The sequence below is a fragment of the Manacus vitellinus genome, unplaced genomic scaffold, assembly GCF_001715985.3.
Source record: "Manacus vitellinus isolate BGI_N305 unplaced genomic scaffold, ASM171598v3 ctg7180002434389_pilon, whole genome shotgun sequence".
Classification (NCBI taxonomy): Eukaryota; Metazoa; Chordata; class Aves; order Passeriformes; family Pipridae; genus Manacus; species Manacus vitellinus.
Genome location: NW_021938623.1, coordinates 41558 through 46946, shown reverse-complemented (window position 1 = coordinate 46946; position 5389 = coordinate 41558). Strand labels below are relative to the sequence as shown.

Genomic DNA, 5389 nt, shown 5'->3' with positions numbered 1-5389 from the left:
CAGCGAGGAGCCCTAAAAAGAACAAAAGTGTTGGAAGAGAGGGAACTCATCGCACCGTCACAGAACAGGCTGAGGTGGAAGGGACCCACGAGGAGCGTCGAGTCCGAGCCTTTGCCCGGCACAGCACCGACCCCAAGAGTCACACCGTGTGCCTGAACTCTGCCAGATCACAGCCCAGCATCAGCTTCATGTGCCGTGAGGCCCCACGTGTGTGTTTGCTCCCCGTGTCTGGTGGGAGAGATGACACTCCCTTAGAGTGGAATAAAGATTATCCTAGACTGGAACTGGCAGCTGTGATAAACTGTATCCCGAGAGCATTTAACTGGTAGCAGTTTTCCCTGGGCTCTAGCTTGCTATTTATTATAGTTATTTGCAGACAGGAAAGGGGAGAGAATTAAAAAATCTCTTTCTCCTTGCCCCCTCCACAACAAGTTTGAGGACATGTGGGTGTTGAAACAGAGCTTAACAAACAGTCCAGCCTTGAGAGAGTGGGGAGACCACAGGGGGGCTCAGTTTAACCGTTTGTCTGGTTTTCTTCCTTTCTAAGGAGGATTTATTTTTCTTAGGTGGGAAATTGCCAAAAATAGACAGCAAAATCAGACTGCAGTTCAGAGATCACACTCTCATCTCCGTGGAACCAGATCAAGAGAATGCTGTGGGTACAGTGAAGCCACCCCTGTACATTTGGGGGGGGCTGGGGAGTGCATGTGAGGCATGTGAGTTGTTGCTCTCCTGTGCAAAAGGTCTATAAGGGTCATGCAGTTACACTGAGCTGGATCCTGCATCCCATTAGGGTTTGTTAGGATACTGTGGGGTTGTTTGTTGAGTGATCTGGCACATTCCAACCTTCTGGAGGGGGGGCTTCAAAACTAAATTCAGCCTATGATTCTGTATGGGAGGTACATGGCTTTTGTCTCAGGTTTGATGGGGTAGATCATTACAGCAGCTAAATGGCCTCTACAGGTCTTGATACTAGGGTTTTTTTCTATTCTTTGTATTTAAGAACAGGAATAATTTATAAAAATAGGTTTTCTCAAGAGAGGGAATTCTGCTGGTTGCAGCTGCTGCTGTGGCTGCATTTAGTCTTCACTTCTGGGTTATCTCTGTATCCAAGCAGGTGCCAGGGGCACTACTAAGTTGTTCCACAACATTGATCCATGCATCTTGCACTATGCTGTGTTTATACTGCTTCTTATCCATGAAGGTTTTTTAGTATGAAATTGTAGAAGTGCTTTTTATCTCACTTAAAAAAAAAGGGGGGGGCGGGACACACAGCAAAGATTATCTTGTACAGTTTGGGGTTTGTTTGGATGAATTGAATGTTTCCCAAGAAAAACACACCATAACTTTCTGATTTTTTCCTCCATCTTGCTTGTGTCCATATTGAGACTGTGTAGGTTTTGGAGACTTTTTCCCCCCAATTTTTGGGCCACCTTGCCTTCTGATGTCACACAGATCAACCCAGGATGACAGGACACATGGAAGACCTGTGTCCACAAATTCCATGTGCAACCTGCCCAGAGAGCTCTGAATTGCTTTGCACAGCTCTGACCAAGGACTGATGATGGGCATGTGATTTTTAAGAAACAGATCAGTATCAGACTGGAAATGTGTTGATGCACACCTGTTCATTAATACTTTCCCTTAAATGGCCTGTTTTCTGTACAGCATCACTCCTGGGACTCTAGCAGGGGCAGTTTTAAGGCAGCAGATGATTGTAAATAAATTTTCAGAGGTGTTTTGGAGAGTCCCTTATTGCTGTCGGAGGTGGCTGTTGGAAAATTCATTTGGGAGGGTGACTTGCATGCTTTGTTGTAAGAGTGACTCCAGAATTCAGGAGCATTGGCAAGTGCAGTGAGATGAGTCTGAGGCTGTGGATCACATGGAACTGTTTCCTCCCTGCTGTCTTTTAGGATGAAATTCGCAGGGAGATGGTTTATGTGTATCATTCCTTAAGGAACAGGAGAGACACTCCCATGATGGGGACAGATGACACTGGCAGTGAGGATGGCACGGCCCAGGTTTGTTCCTGCAGACACACCAAAACTTATCTTTCCATGGGGGGTTTTGCTGCATGAGATGAGCTTGCCCAGAATGGCAGCAGGGCCTGGGTTCTGCCGTGATCCTCAGCACCCAGAGCCTTTCTGCCCAGCCCTGCAGTGCCCAGAGGAGCTGAGGCTGCACCACAGAGGCAGTTTAACAGTGGAACTGAGCAGTGTGATCTCATGCTTAATTAAACACTCGAGATGTTAACAGGATTTCTGGTGCATGCCTTATGGCCCAGTGAGCAAAGCTACTGGAGCAACTAAAACCAGCTCTTACTGGTGTGTCCTTAGCACATCCTCTACTGAGGCTACTGGATAGGCCAGCAGATATTCCCTAGGGATCACTGCCATGCTAAACCCCTGTTAGATTCTGTATCCAATGGAACACACTGCAGGGGTGTTCATTTTAGGGTAGGGTGGGTCAGCACTGTGAGTAAAGACCTACCTTGTTCTGAAATGTACTTTTCAGGTTGTCTCTGTTCCTGCTCGCAGGTACAGTGTGCTTTTGCTGGGTCATGAATCCTTCCTAAGCATGGCTTTGAGCTTTGGAACCTTTATTTCTGCTTTTTTGGCAGTGAGATGCTGTGTCTTAGCTCTGTGATCCGAAACACTGGAATGGCAAAACAGGGCACAGTCTGTCCTTGTCTCGGTAATTACAGCAAGGCTTTTGGCCTGGCACTTATTTTTCTTTGGAAGTAAATCTCACTGGTCCTCCAGAGCTGAGGTTGTACACTGGCACCTGAACAACATGTGCAGATCCCAGAATATTCCTTCTTGCCCTTGAAGACTCCAGGCCTGGGAATGGAGCTCTTCTGTGCTTGTGTCAAACTATATCCAAAAACTGTGTGTGGCAGCTAGAAATAAACTTCTGTGAGCTTCCAAAAATAATGGGTAGGGCTAGGCAAGAGTGTAAGTTTAAGGCTATTTAATTCTTCCATGTGTAAACCACAGGAGAAAGCCACGTGCTGTAAACATCCCCACCTCCAAAAGCGTGCTGGAACACGGAGTAGAGTTCAGCATTTTCCCTACGAAGATAAAACAGGCCTGGATAAAACCGAGTCTTCTGGAGAATGCTCTCAGTGACCCCAGTGCCATGTGGGAAGGGAACACATTCCTGCTGCTCCCTCCCCACAGCCTCACACACTGCTGTGCAATAAGGACACTGCTCTCAGCTGAAGGATTTGTTTTCTGTTTCTTCTTCCCCAGCAGACTCACGGGCTGCGCTTTCCTTTGTCATACTTGGAAGCACTGAAGCAGATTTGGAGGAGCAGCACTGCTCATGTTAAAGAGCTTAACCTCACCTCAGATGAAGAGAAGGAAAACCTTGCCTTGTCCCTGTGGAGTGAATGTCTGATTGAAGTTCTTTGATGCTTCTGTGAATTAGCTGCTCCTCTAAAGGAGTGTTTCTGTCTACTAAGCATCTCCTGAGAGCAAGGCTTATTAAATTACCTTTTTATCCATCCAGCCTCTGGTTTGTGGTGCTGTCTAAACAAATACTTGCTTTTCTTTCCTCAGTTTTAGGAAACTGGGCACGGGGAAAAACAGGTAAGCTGCTCACTGTCTAGTGAGCTACAGCTCCATGTCTGGGGATGCACAAAGTCACTCCTAGTAACACCAATGCTGTGGTATCCCCTTCCATCTGGAGAGCTGCTAAAGTTATACATGGGGCAGGATCCAGAACCTTGGGCATAGAACAGTAACTTGTTTTTTTTCATTTGTAAAGTTCAGCAGCAAGAAAACACGTTTGTTCAGTTTGACTGCCCTGACAGGACAGAAGCTTCTCAGTAGAAGCTGTGTGTGTGTAACAGTTTGTTTGGATACATGTCCGGAATAAAGACAAGTGCCAGAAATATTCAAACGCACAAAATATCTTTTATTACAGTGAGAATAATAATAATAGTAATAAACTTAGCAAGAGGAATTAAAAACTAAAAAGGATACAAAGTAACTAGCATATCGGGTGGCATTAAAACAAATACTACGAACAGCATTTAATACAGTATTAACTAGTGAAAAGGGATACCAAAAAAGGATCTTAACACAATATTATGGATAACACGATATTGGTTAGTAAAGAGGGAAACTAAAGGAAAAAATACTATAAACATAAAAGGGGAGTTAAAGGAACACTAAAAGGATATTAAAAAGTTTGTTCTCTCAGTTGCTTCCTGTCAATAAACTGTGCTTACCCACACAGACAGGCCAGGGCTGCCAGGATCTGCAGCAGCTGGTCGGTGCCCGTGCTTAGCGGGCGTCCCCGCGGAGCAACACAGTCTCCATGGCAGGATGAGGATCGCTCACCCCAGCAGTCCTGACACCCCATTTTATCAGCTCCACATTGCACCACGTAGGGCCAGTACCCAGTATAAGGTGATGTCTGAGTGGCAGCCAAACACCACCTAAATCATTACCTAATGGCAACAGTCTGTGCATGCCCTGCTGTAGGGCAAGGGGCCAGCGACCCCTGCCCACAGAATCTTCCTCCCATCATCATCTTTCTCACCCCTATGTATGACCTCTACCATTGTGTTTCAAGGGTAGATGTATCTATCTTGCAATACGTAGCAAAACCAAGGAAGAACTCAGCTCTGATAATAGGGGATATCAAGCTGACTTGCTAAAAAGCACGATGGACCTTACAATTAGCTTGTGCCATGAAGTTCCATTGTACCATACTCTGGCTGGTTTCACATCCTAATATGATTGCTTTCTCACGCCTCTATGCTCCATTGATCATCTAATTCAAAAGTACCCCCCTTACCTTTGTTTAAGTATAAAATGAACCAAGGACAATTTTTGAGAGCTTTGTGTTTAGATTTCTTTAGTCCGAAGTAGTAGAATAAATGGTCTTGTGTGTATTTATCTGTATAGAATCATGGACTGGTTTGGGTGAGAAGGGACCTTAAAGGTCTTCTCATTCCACCCCCTACCATGGGCAGGGACACCTTCCACTAGAGCAGGTTGATCCAAGCTGTCCTTGGACACTTGCAGGGATCCAGGGGCAGCCACAGTTTCTCTGAGAATTCCATCCCTCCCCCTCCCCACCCTCCCAGGGAAGGATTTCTTCCCAGTCTCCCATCTAACCCTGCCCTCTTTCAGTTGAAAAACCATTGCCCCTTGTCCTGTCCCTCCAGGCCCATATCAAAAGTCCCTCTCCCTCCTTTTTAAAAGCCCCCTTCCCTGGTGGGGTGTCTTCAGCTTCTCCCAGGACCTGTGTGTGTCTGTATCTATCTTGTATCTGTATACATTATATATACATATATAATACATTTCTATCCATGTATTTATACATAGATATTTATACACTGTAAATATTAACATACACATATCTATACAGTGATGTT

The 5389-nt window shown here is 45.5% G+C and overlaps 1 long non-coding RNA gene across 2 annotated transcripts; it reads left to right on the top strand.

The window, feature by feature from the left end:
• The first annotated feature begins 564 nt into the window (after positions 1–564).
• Positions 565–3476, top strand: LOC115307312. Of its 2 annotated transcripts, none has more exons than XR_003915655.1 (3): positions 565–655; positions 1914–2021; positions 3255–3476. It is a non-coding gene; the product is annotated as an uncharacterized LOC115307312 (long non-coding RNA). The 2 variants fall into 2 exon arrangements; XR_003915656.1 differs by having other exon boundaries at positions 3252–3476.
• The last annotated feature ends 1913 nt before the right edge of the window (positions 3477–5389 follow it).